Source organism: Macaca mulatta, chromosome 1, assembly GCF_049350105.2.
Source record: "Macaca mulatta isolate MMU2019108-1 chromosome 1, T2T-MMU8v2.0, whole genome shotgun sequence".
NCBI lineage: Eukaryota > Metazoa > Chordata > Mammalia > Primates > Cercopithecidae > Macaca > Macaca mulatta.
Window position 1 is genome coordinate 150,007,501 of NC_133406.1, and position 14,161 is coordinate 150,021,661.

General features: G+C 37.7%; 1 pseudogene; it reads left to right on the forward strand.

The window, feature by feature from the left end:
- The first annotated feature begins 618 nt into the window (after positions 1 to 618).
- On the forward strand, positions 619 to 1,963 carry LOC144337799 (histone-lysine N-methyltransferase SETMAR pseudogene; annotated as a pseudogene).
- The last annotated feature ends 12,198 nt before the right edge of the window (positions 1,964 to 14,161 follow it).

The following is a 14,161-nucleotide window of genomic DNA, read 5'->3' on the forward strand; positions in this document are numbered from 1 at the left end:
ATAATTTATTCATATTTCTTCCTTTTTACCTAATGCCCTTTTTCTGTTCCAGGATCCCATCCAGGATAATACATTGCATTTATTTATTTGTTTCCTTGGATGTGACAAGTTTCTTCTTTTTGATGACCTTGACAGTTTGGAGGACTACTGTTTTGTTTTGTTTTTAAAGAATGTCCATCAATTTGTTTGATGTTTTTCTCATGATTAGACTGGGGTGATGGGTTTTAGGGAGGAAGACCACAGAGGTAAATTGTCTTTCTCATCACATTGTGTCAAGGGTATATACTGTCAACATGATAACACTATTGATGTTAGCCCTGACCACCTGGCTGATGTAGTGTTTATCATTCTCTACTATAAAGTTACTTTTCCTTTTCTGTACTGTACTTTTTGGGAGGAAATCACAATGTTGACCCTACAGTTAAGAGTTGTGCTCCACATCCCTGAGATGCAAAAGTAATTGCAGTTTTTGCACTGTTGGAATTTGCCATTTGATATTGGAATACATTCTTAAACAAATGTGATTATGTTATACATCATTTTAGTGAGCATTTCTCACTTTATGTTATTTTGCTAATGGCTTATTACTTGCTATTTATTTTATATTTACTTTAGACTATGGAAATAATGTTAGACAAAAAGCAAATTCGAGCAATTTTTTTATTCGAGTTCAAAATGGATTGTAAAGCAGCAGAGACAACTCATAACATCAACAACACATTTGGCCCGGGAACTGCTAACAAACATACAGTGCAGTGGTGGTTCAAGAAGTTTTGCAAAGGAGACGAGAGCCTTGAAGTTGAGAAGCATTGTGGCCAGCAATCGGAAGTTGACAACAATGACCAGTTGAGAGCAATCATTGAAACTGATCCTCTTATAACTACAGGAAAAGTTGCTGAAGAACTCAGCATCAACCATTCTACAGTCATTGGGCATTTGAAGCAAATTGGAAAGGTGAAAAAGCTTGATAAGTGGGTGCCTCATTAGCTGACCGAAAATAAAAAAAAATCATCATTTTATGTCATCTTCTCTTATTCTGCGCAACAACAATGAACCATTTCTCATTGGATTGTGATGTGTGACGAAAAATGGATTTTATATGACAACCGGCGATGACCAGCTCAGTGGTTGTACCGAGAAGAAACTCTAAGCACTTCCCAAAGCCGAACATGCACCAAAAAGAAGGTCATAGTCGCTGTTTGGTGGTCTGCTGCTGGTCTGATCCACTACAGCTTTCTGAATTGTGGTGAAACCATTACGTGTGAGAAGTATGCTCAGCAAATTGATGAGATGCACTGAAAACTGCAATCCCTGCAGCCAGCATTGGTCAACAGAAAGGGCCGAATTCTTCTCCACAACATCTGACCGCAAATTGCACCAATGCTTCAAAAGTTGAATGAGGCCGGGTGCATGGCTCAAGCCAGTCCCAGCACTTTGGGAGGCCGAGGCGGGTGGACCACGAGGTCAAGAGATCAAGACCATACTGGCCAACATGGTGAAACCCCGTCTCTACTGAAAATACAAAAAAAAAAAAAAAAAAAAAAAATTAGCTGGGCATGGTGGTGTGTGGCTATAGTCCCAGCTACTCAGGAGGCTGAGGCAGGAGAATCGCTTGAACTCGGGAGGCAGAGGTTGCAGTGAGCCGAGATCATGCCATTGCACTCCAGCCTGGCAGCACAGTGAGACCCCATCTTAAAAAAAAAAAAAAAAGATTGAATGAATTGGGTTACAAAGTTTTTCCTTATCCGCCATATTCACTGGACCTCTTGCCAGCTGACTACCATTTCTTTAAGCACCTCGACAACTTTTTGCAGAAAAAATGCTTCCATAACCAGCGAGATGTAGAAAATGCTTTCCAAGAGTTTGTTGAATCACGAAGCACACGTTTTCTGCTGCAGGACTAAACAAACTTATTTTTTGGTGGCAAACAAGTGTTGATTGTAACGGTTCCTATTTTGATTAATAAAGATGTGTTTGACCCTAGTTATAACGATTTAAAATTCATGGTCCAAAACTGCAATTACTTTTGCACCAACCGAATATCTATGTAAGTTATTTAGAGTTATTCAGCATGGGAGATTTGTCTATTTTCTCCGATTTATTTATTCATTCATTTATATCATTATAGACTCATGAATATTTCTTTTATACTTTGGGTTATAATCTGATACTATTTTATTTATTGTTTTGCTTAAATTATTCCGGGTTTTGCCATTGGGAGCCCTTTCAGTTGGTTTCTGTGTCCTTTTGACAAACTTCCATCATTTGTTTTTAGCACTTCCTTACTTTCTGACACTACAAGATACCCCAGGCTCACCTTGTATATTCCCTGCCGAGGCCTCCAATTAGTCTAGAGTAATTTCTCTAAAAATATCTGTTTCCTTTTATTGGAGAATGGTATTAGAACCTAAGATCTGGATGCTAAGGATGCTAAGGAGACAAGATGCTAGATCTTTTCAAAATGTTGCAAACTGCTAAGGAGAAGAATCGTAGTAGGAAATCCTAAATCTAGTAACATCCATTCATTCATCCATCAATCTATCCACACTTTCACTGCAAATGTTTTTGGAAGTTTGGAGTGTACCAGGCAAAGTGCTGGACACTGGGAATAAAAAATAAAGAGTAATCTTTGTTGATATGAAATTCGCAGTTGGCTAGTAGCAAGAGCTTAGACATCTACACAAATGCCGTGAGAAAATGTTGTTTGTTTAATTTTATTTATCATATGTGTAGTGTGTATTTGGTATTGTGTCAGGTACTTGAGGTACAAAGAGGAACATGGCCCAATTACTGCCTTTAAGGAATTTACACATTAGTGAGGTAAGGATGGGGTGATCAAAGAATATAGGCAAGCAGGCAATCAAAGTACAGGGTGATCTGGGGTGACTCGTTCCTAAGTTATAGTTTCAGACTTGCATATTGCACTGTCTCCCAAGTTGCTTTCCAAAGGACAATGTCCAAGAACAATACTCAAGGCCCCAAAGACCCACACTGGCAATAAATCCAGCCTCAGTCTTTCTTTGTGTCTGGCTCCCCTAACGTGTTCAGTACTTCTTCAGGGTTTTACTCATGTATGAAATGTTTGCCCTTATCTCACTATTACTGCTGGGCTTGTGTAGAATAATCTGTAGTTGCTCCCAGCAACTGCTCCAGAGAATGCCATGTCCAACTTGAGTTTGATCTGTTTCTCACTGCTGCCACCCCCTGGAGCTGGAGCTCATCACCACCATCTTCTGTGTTTGAAGCACTGTGTTCTTGGCCTGGTTGTATTTACTCAAAGATGGAACTGTCTGGTCACTTAGAGATTTTCTGACTGAATCTACAGCTCAGATAAAAATCAGATGTGCATATTTGTATTATCATCGGAGAAATCAATATGTATGAAAACTCCCATGAACTTAGCCTGAGTTTTTCCAGGATTGATGGATAGTGAAAGCCACCATTTCATTTCGGTATCCACATGGATGATTAGGCCACAGCTGTTGACAGGAGTGAGCATTTGTGGCATCCTCAGTCTCCATTTCTAGGAATGTGGTCATGGACAATTTGTTTAATCTCCCAGACTCTCAGTTTCCTCATTTGTGTGTAAAGGGCGTCATATATTTGCTGATTATTCCCTCATGGGACTGTGTGAGGATCCAATGAGTTAATGGATGGGAAATCATTTCTTTCCAATGAAACGTGTGATAATAACAATAGTCCTGTAAATATTTTATCGGCAAAATATTTATTGAGATTATAAGCACATAACTTTGGAGTCAGACAGACGTGTGTTTAAATCCTAATTCTGTGACCTTGAGCAAATTACTTACCTTTCTGAACCTCGATTTTGTCATGTATAAAATAGGCAATAGTACAGATTGTATAAAGGGAGCCAATGCATGTGATTGAATACTTGGACTAAGGTTATTTATCATCATTATGACACAACACTAATGGCAGAATTCACAGCTAAAAGGTGTGTCATCTGTGAGGATTAAGTGACATAGTTGATTCATTCCACAAATCTTTACTAATACATCCCAGGTGCTACAGAATATCAGCAGGGAACAAAGTAGACAAATTTCTACCTTCATGGGGCTTACATTCTAGTGGTGGAAGATAGAAAATAAAAAAATAAATTGATAAGTAAAATACTTAGCATGTCAGCTGGTAGTAAGTGTTATGGATGAGGATTGAGTGGAGGGGGAGAATTTATAATTTTATGTCAGGTGCTCAGGGAAAGCCTTATTGGGAAGATGGCCTTTGTGCAGTGACCTGGAGGAGGTGAGAGAGAAGAAAGTCAAAAGGCTGTGTGAGGGTAAAAGCTTTTGAGGCAGAAGGAAGAGTAAGTTTGAAGGCCTGAGGTGAGAGGTCATCACAGTCATGGCTGGGTCTTGAACTTCTTAAGTCAGGCAAGACTCTGAAGGGAAAGTCTTTGTTCAAGACCTGGCTCTGAGTTCCTCTTCGAATGTGGAATGCTCTTCCCAAGCAGTCAGCTCTGGGTTGGGTAGGCTATCAAGTCGGCACCACAAACTGGCCACAAAAACTGCCACATAGCTTTTACTTTCTAAGCCTGTTTTTGATGGCACAGTCCCTCTGGGCTGGGTTGGTTTTAAACTCAATGGACACCCCATGCTTACCATGCTCTAGGACAGCATTCCTGATTTCTTTCTATCAGAGGCTCCTAAGCGGAGAAAGTGCATGTAGACCCCTAGGGGCCTGTGGGCACAGCCCGCAGTGACATTGCACACATGAAGTTTCCTGAATGCTTTGCATTTATCTTAACAACTAATATAAACATGCCTGTTCTATTTTTGTAAAATATTAAATCTTCAAAAAAAATGAACACTCCAGAATGTGCTATATTTACCTAAAGCATTTATGCCGTTTATTGAGGTTTACTGAGATATACTGCTTGAGTTTTGAATCTCAGCTCCACCATTTACTGGCTCTGTGCCCTGGGAAAACTACTTAACTTCTCTATGCCTCAGTTTCTTTATTTTACAATGAGGGTAATTATAGAATCTAGCTCATAGGGCTGTTGTGAGGATTAAATAATTTAAAGTCTGCAAAATACTTAGAACAGTACATGGTACATAGATAAGCGTTATCTATTATCTACTATTGTTATTGTCTGAATTTTAAAAATATACTTGGTCATCTGGGTGTGCTTAATACGTGCAGGGGCACTTATCTCCCGACTTCTTACTCTAGTTACTCTCTTTTGAGTGCTCTCATAGTACTTTATGCGAACTCTAGCCCATTTCATCTCATTGTAATTATTGGCTTACAAAACCTTGTCTCTCCTTTTAAACCCATGGTTCTTAACTGACTGTGAGATTTTGCCCCTTCTCCCAGGGGTCATTTGGCAATACGTGGGGATGTTTTTGATTGTCACAACATTTTTAAAGCACGACTGGGTGGGATGCTACTGGCATCCAGTGGGTACAGGCCAGGGACGCTGCTAAACATCCTACAATGCACATGGCAGCCCACAACAAAGAATTATTCAGTTTAATGTCAACAATGTTGTGGTTGAGAAACCCTGCTGCACACTGCGAAATCTAAAAGGTGATATCTCCTTTATCTTCATGTATCCAGCATCTAGTATAATGCCTGGTTCATAGGAGGTAATGAAACTGTTTGTTAAATCACTTCTTGCATGAGTATTATTGATGCAGAGGACATGATACTTTCATGGGAAGTTCTGACTCCGTAAGTACTAATAGAAGGCTCTTGACTATGGACTCTGATATTCACATGTTTAGTAAATGTCTATTTATGAGACTCAAAAGACAGTATTGATAGCTTTGTAGGAGAGGATATATCTAACGCTGTATGTTTATGCATGCTTAATTTCAATTTTTTTTTCTAGTATCTAAGCCTTAGCAAAGGCCTAATCCACATAGCTCTTTGGAAGCAGGATTGCTTTGTGTGATTTTTGACTTATCTTAGGTCTGTGCCTAAGGAGAGTTCTAAGAAGGCTTCTAATCTTTTTTATTGTTCCCTTCTCTATCTCAACTTCCCTCTCTGCAATCATCTGAAAATGTCTGGGAAGGACAAGATTCACTTTCCTTTCCAATCTTTCCTCAAATTGCTGGGTGGATGAGCGTGGAAGTACAGCCTCTCCTTTTTCCTCTGTCTCACCGGTTGCTACTAGTCTGGGGACAGTAAGGAAATGACTAAAAATTGAACGGAGGCTTCCAACAGGGCTGCGAGGAGATCTAGCCCATTTTTAGCACCTTTTAATGTGAAAATGTCTCTCAGCAGGACTCCCCCTTCATTGTTTGTTTAGCTATGTGATCAGGAAGTGGACACAATTTTCTTGAATTGTTCCTGCCAGACACTAAATTATATCTCAAAGAGCAAACCTTTTGATTTTTTTTCTTCACCATTCATTTTCATTTTTGTTATCACATCAAGGCTGATTTAAGCCATTTTCTCACTAAATTTCAGTGGAAGTGGAAAAAAAACAAGGACTGAGCAGCTTACAACTAAAAAGATGCAATCCAGGTTTGAATCCAATTAAGTTCCCTTAACATTCTTAAATGCCCACATGGCCCCAGAAGAGAAACCACCCCAGGATAAGGGGACCTTACAAGGTGCTATCTCAGACTTGCCAAGGAGAGTGTGAGAGTCTAAGATTGGTTCACCATCTACTTGAAGCTGTCACTGAATGGAAAAAGGAGAATGGGTTGGGAGCAGAAGAGAAATTATGCCCTGCTATGTAAAACTATTAAAGTTGACATTGGTTATAAATTGAAGAACCATTAAGAAGAGGACAACTCATAAAATACGTTTTAACTATGAACAAGTAATATAATTGCTAACCTTTTATTTCTCAGTTACTTTTATTATTTACAAGAACCGCCTGTTTGTGTCCAGTTTGAACCCTGTTTGTATACAAAAGTTTTTTCTTCATTTGACAAATGGGCTCTAGATGGCTTCTATCCACATCAAGTATATGTTCTAGGCACTGGTTAGATACTGGGAAGCAGAAATGAAAGACACATTATCCTTAAGAGGCATCCTCTTACCTACAGAATATTCAAAGTATCTAATCTTGTTGAGTTTAAGATTCTTTATCTGTAACCATGTCTCTGATCCTAATAATTCTAGTTCTTTGTTGTGAGAGCCAAATGAAATAATTTATATATGAAAGCCTGTTGACTGGGAACTATAAAGCATTATCAATGTTGGTTATTATTTTGTTTTGAGAGGCCAAGTATGGAAGTGGTTTACATTACTTCTAACCACATCTTCCTGGCTAGCACATAGGCATATAAACTACAAGGGCATTTGGGAAAGCAAAGGAGCACATGGGTATTTGGTGCTAATAAACTCTGTTTTAGAGGGGTGGAGGAATGGCAAGTCTTAACTACCTAAATTCTTTGTAGAAAGATGATACAGGATTTTCTAGAATGAAGCAGTGACTATCCTTTACATAATAATGAGCATTTACACATATGATCCATGTGCATGAAGAGATCAATACTAAATTCAGAACTCATTTTATCACTTGACTCCCTGTGTCATATCAGGCAATTTACTAACCCTTTCTGAGCCTCAGTTTCCTCATCTGTATAATGGCCTAGGCAATGCATGTCTTAGAGCTTTTTGTAAGGTTTAGAGATAAATGTGTGAAATGCCTTTGTTTAGTACCTGCCAACCAAGTAGATTCTCAGAAATGGTAAATATCAATATTTCTACCAACTTCCTAGGGTTATAAGTGAGCAAATAGAGATACATAAGGTGTCTTTGCTAAAGACACCAAGCTGGTAAATGGCACACTGGGAACTAGAACCCAATTCTATTACTCCTAGTTTGATGTTCTTTACCTTATACTACTTTTCCCATGCCAATTTGTCACCAGGACTTGAGTCACCATTTGAAATCTTTCTCTGAATATCTCCATTCCTTGAAGAGCACTGCGTGGATTTATGTGATATTTTACCTGGTGCCTTTCCTTCAGGTTTTCTTTATCTGTTCTCATTCTCAATCTTCCAAATTGATCATTTTTCTGTCCTAGAATTTCCACCATCTTCTGCATGAACTCAAAATCCTTCAGCCTATTTTCCAAGGTCTTTAATCTGTCCTTTGTCAGAAGACCTAAGAAACCCGAGGAAGTGTAAGAAAATTTGAATGGCTGGGGCAGTATAAAGAAAAATAACTTACGTGCTACAATTTCAGAGCTCCATATTTGTTCTCTCCCTTCTTCCCTAATATTTGCATATTCTTCTACAATGATTGGCAAACTTTTCCTAGAAAGGGCCAGATAATAAATATTTCAGGTTTTGTTGGCCACAGGCTCTCTATCTCTATTCCAACTACTCAACTCGACCACTGTAGTGTGAAAGCAGCCGTAGACTATCTGTAAACAAATGAATGTGGCTTTGTTCCAATGAATTTTTTTAAAATTTTATTTATTTTTATTTTTTAGGTAGAGATGGAGTCTGGCTACGTTGCCAAGGCTGGTCTTGAACTTCTAGGCTAAGGCAATCTTCCTGTTTTGGCCTCTCAAAAAGCTGGGATTACAAGTGTGAAACACCAGGCCTGGCCAATAAAACTTTATTTATAAAAAATAGGCTACCGGCCGTGGTTTCCAACCCCTGTTCCACTCTGTTGCTTTACTTTGCCTGTTCTTTTTTTCTCTTTCCCATTTCCTAAAACATACTGTCTCTTCCAGATGGGCTGGTCTTCTTGCTATGATATATATGAGACATATAATTTTTTTTTCTGTCTTTGCTTCTATAACACCAGAACTTAGAAAGCTCTTCTTTCAACTATTCTGACATTCTCATTATTACCCCTGCTGACTGTTTTCTAGTCCGAACCACACCAAGTACATGATTTAACTATGTGAAATAAATACAAGGTATTACTTTATAATTGTTTCATATATTGTCTTATCATCTCTCAGTTAAGCACTTTTCCTGTATTCCTAACTTGTGCTAATACAATATAATCAGATACTACAAAATAAATACAACTTAAATTATTTTTTTAACCTATATTCTGCTCTATTAACTTGAGCTAGGAACTTGGCAGACTACTTTGCTTATTTCAGAAAGATACTATGGAAAATAGTGATTAAATATTATAAGCAAATGGTACCCAGTGAAATCTAACTCAACAAGTGTTTCTAGATGGCATTTCTTGTATTTTTTATTATAGAAATGGAAATTCTCTCATAGTTTTCTATGCATTCATCTAAAGAATTATCTGCTTTGGAGCTAATCCCTTTTAATATCCCAATCCCGCTATCTTTGGCAAATAAATTTGCCAATGCTCCAAGCCTAGAGTAAAAAAACAAAGCAAAACAAACAAACAAACAAAAACAGCAACAACAAAAACAAAACAACTTTTTAGCTAGGGACTGAAGGATGAAGACACCTCTATATTATGAATGCTTTGGAATGTAATGCAACGTCAGCCACTGTAAATTGGTTCAGCTTTCCCAGTTTTCTCACCCATTTCTTTCAAAAAGTCATTAACATATATTTAAAAATAGTAGATATTTAGGGATTTAAGGATAAGGATGAAATTCAAAAAGGAAGCTATGCTCAGATGCTGAGCAGTTTCTGACATTTTTGGCATTCTTTCTTGCTTGGACTTCTACTAGTAAATTTTTTTTGTTTAGCCACCTCATTTTGGATGTTTGCATACAATCCAGTAAAGTGGTGTAGTGACCACGGAATTGTATGAATTGCTTTCAGACAGTTTATGAAACTTTATTCACAAAGATTTCCATCTTGGGAATCTTCTACCACCTCCGTTTGATTTCCCCAAATCTTTCTTTTCCTTCAGACTAGGTCAAGTTTTCTTCACTATTTTCATGACTATTTTATCTCTCAGCATCTTCATCATTTTCTAAATTTGTAGGCAAATGAATGCTCATACCATGCATTTTTCTATCCTAGAAGTTTGACACTTACCATTTATTTTGTTGTTACATCACATGGGTTACTGAGTTGTTTTATTATTAAACTTTACATGTTACATCTCTTGTCTCTGCAAGCTCTCCAAAGCCAAACACCTAATTTTATATTTCTTTTAATTTTCTTCATTATGCGTACACTTAAAATAAATAATATTTTTATTATTTTAGCAACAAGGTCTCACTTTGTCGCCCAGGCTGGAGTACAGTGGTGTGATCAATAGCTCACTGCAGCGTGGAACTCCTGGGTCAAGTGAATCTCCCGCTTCAGCCTCCTGAGTAGGTAGGACTATAAGCACATACCACCATGCCTGGATAATTTTAAATTTTTTGTAGAGATGAGATCTGCCCAGGCTGGTCTTGAACTCCTAGCCTCAATTGATTTTTCTGCCTCAGCTTCTGAAAGCACTGGGATTACAGGCATGCACCACCGTGCCCAGCCTTGTATACTCTTTTGAATTGAATGAATGAGAGGCTGAAGAATCTAGGAGCATAAAATATATAAATGCCTATATGTCATGGATGAAGAGGTTTGTGCATAGTGTATCAAAAAGGCTCAGCTAAAGATGTCAAAGTAGGAAAGAACAAAAAGATTTTTCTGGTCTTCAGTATTATCTTCTTTAATTGGCCAATTTAAGTTGGACAATTGAGGTCATTAATGTTATATATTAGTGTTAAAAGACCATCCTTTAAAAACCCTAAAGAAAGGTTCCCACATCTGCTCATATGACATTTATTCATGTAACTTGCAAGGGTATACAGTCAAACAAGGACCATTAATTCCCACATCTGGAGACGTGCATGTTTTTTGGTCAGTTGGGGAGACGGTGTTAAGGACCTTCTTGAATTATTTTTCTTCTTTCAAAAATGAGGGGAGGTTCCCATATTCCAGAGGCAAAGTTTATAATAATCTTATTTTTACACGTCAGTTTTTTATAGAACAACTTCTGAAACCAATGTCCTATAATTTTGGCAATAAGTTCTTGCAAATAAAGGAGACTAAAACATTTGCAAATCACTCAAGTCCCTCTTTGGATATAGTAAACTCTGGCGATTTCAAGGAAATTTTAGTTAGTTTTTTTTTTTTTTTTTTAAATAAATAAGCCTTTTTTTTTCTTTTAAAGAGGGGTAATTAAAATATATAGCTTAGATGGAAACTTGACCTGTGATTCATTAAAATGTTTTGTGAATATTGCCAATCTTCCCCACTTCACTAGACTTTTCCCTTGCTTCTACTGTGTCTGGCCCAGTCTTGTCCTGGCCTGTAAATGTGTTTATTCTACACAGTTTGTGTGTTTGTTCATTTATTAATTCAATAAATATTAAGTACCTGCTTATCTTAAGCACTTATAGTCACAGATGTTCATACCATTAAGCACACCATCCAAGATCAACTTGAAAAGTTTTTGGGACTTGATTGCAGCAACATCAAACTTATTTAAGTTCAGTGCACACTTGAAGAATCTGCATTATTTTTCCAAAATGCCTGCCTTTTAAAAAATCCAACACAAGCCTTTTTGAACTCGTTGACATTGAAGTACATGAAGTGTGGGTCTTGTGTTTCCTTGCATTTAAAATTCCTTCTGTAGGACAAGCACTCAGTATCTATTTGTTAAAAACAGTAGATGGCCAACTTACAATGTGTATATCTTTAATAGGGAAAGTGCTAGAGAGGGTACTAGAGAGATGCATTTGAGAAAAATAAGGCTTTGGGCAGTGTTAAGACTCATTAGTAACTGTAAGCTTATTATATTGAAATGCACCAAATACCAATGATCTTAATAGGAGACATTTGTTTTATGGCCTAAAGCACATATTTCTAAAAGAGTGCTTAGGGACATTAATAGATATTTTGTGTTGAAGAATGTTCTGTGGTTACCTATGCTTGAGAAATACTAGTTTCAACAAAGTAAATCATGTCTTTGTTGCAGGGCTTCTCAGAGCCTTTAGAATGCACCGTGAACATGTAGCATATCTCAAATGTGTCTGATCATGGAATCCCGCTAATATAGAACATGTCTTAGGACTGGTGTCTCTGCAAAACATACATGAGAATGTGCTATCTTAGAGCAATTATATTCCAATTACTAAGTCCTAGGATTCTGCACAGGTGCTTGGGGTGAGGTGGCAAGAATAGTAGGCATACAGACTCCCACCATATCTGTAGCCAGAGAAAATGTAGTTTCAATTTATGTATTTGAATTCTATATGACATTTTATATGGACTCCTAAAAACTTTGCAAATCACTGATCGAGAGCTGGGGGAAAATTACTCTAAAGTAGCCGTAACATCAGCTGTACAATAATAGATTTCATAAAAGCATGCTTGACATGGTTTGGCTGTGTCCCCACCCAAAATCTCATCTTAAACTGTTAAAATTCCCACATGTCAAGGGCAGGACCAGGTGGAGATAATTGAATCATGGGGGCAGTTTCCCTCATGCTGTTCTCGTGATAGTAAGTGAGTTCTCACGTGATCTGATGGTTTTATAAGGGGCTTCGCCGCCTTGCTCAGCACTCGTTCGCTCCCCTGCTTGCCTGTGAAGAGGTGCCTTCCGCCATGATTGTAAGTTTCCTAAGGCCTCTCCAGCCTTGTGGAACTGAGTCAATTAATCCTCTTTCCTTTATAAATTACCCAGTCTCGAGTATTTCCTTATAGCAGGGTGAGAACGGACTAATACAGTGCTCTAGCAGCACTACTTAGAATGTGGCAGGCATATTAAAGCAAGCTTGTATACCTGCCCACATACATGCATGCAGACTCCCACCATACATACGGACATCACGGAGGTGTCACCTTGATGTGCTGAACTTCCAGCTTAGTTTTCTTCCTCAGGTCCTTTCCTTTCAACTCTCCGTATTCCGCCTTTTAGGCTGATTCTCCTCCTGTCGTTTCTTTAATATTAAAAACACCGGGGCCTATCATGGGGAGGGGGGAGGGGGGAGGGATTGCATTGGGAGTTATACCTGATGTAAATGACGAGTTGATGGGTGCTGACGAGTTGATGGGTGCAGCACAGCAACATGGCACAAGTATACATATGTAACAAACCTGCACGTTATGCACATGTACCCTAGAACTTAAAGTATAATAATAATAATAATAAAAAGAAATCCATGGGCTATACAGAACATACAAAGGCTAATGACAAATAGTTTTTCCTTTAGTTCATTAATACAATTTTATTTTTAGAACAGTTTTGGGTTCACAGCAAAATTAAGTGTAAAGTGCAGGGAGTTCCTATATACCTCCAGCCTCACAGAAGTATAAGCTCACCTGCCATCAATATTCTTTGATACTTTTGCTGATTGATGTGAGTAGTTTTTATTAAGAAATAATTCAGGTATATAAAAGGTAGAAAGGATAAAAACGTATAAATAATAATATAATTAACCCCTGTCCAGCTACCACTCATTTGGAGGCTTTTGTGTATTCCTCAATCCCACATGCCCACCAGTACCCATTTCCTGAACTGGGAGTTTGTCATTCCTACACATATTCTTACCTACCTAAATACCATATATCCCTTTAGAAATTACCCAGTCTCGGGTATTTCTTCCTAGCAGCACGGGAACGGCCTAATACAGTGCTCTAGCAGCACTACTTAGAATGTGTTTGTCTTTTATGTTTTATGTTTGTCTACCTAAACAATATGGTACTGTTTGGCATGTTCTTATCATCACAAAAGTGGCATCATCTTTATGTATTCCACAGCAACTTTTGTTTTTCGTTCAATATTGTGTTTGTGAAATATTTTCATGTTTATTCAATACCTCCAGTTCATTTATTTTCTCTGCTATTATTCTCTTATTTGATTATACTGTAACTTTTAAATTCTACTATTGATGAGCATTTACTTTTTTTACTTTTTGCAATAAAAAATGAAGCTGCTATCAACATTTTAAAGTTTTCCCTATGCACATGTGCAAGAATTTCCTTACATGTGCCTCAGAGTGGTCACATGTTCAACTTCATTACATTGCTTGTATCAATTGTATTCCCAACAAGAGTTTACAGGATTTCTCTTGGCTCTGTATCCTTGTGAACACTCAGAATCGTAAGGTTTGGCCAGTAGAACAGGTGGAAAATAGAATTTTAATATTATTTTAATTTGAATTTTATTGTTTATTAGTAATGTTGGGTACCTTTTTATATGTTTTTTGCCCTTGGATTTCTTATTCTTTGAAATGCTGCTTTACCTCTTTTGCTCATCTGAAAACCTTCACTTAAAAAAAAATCCT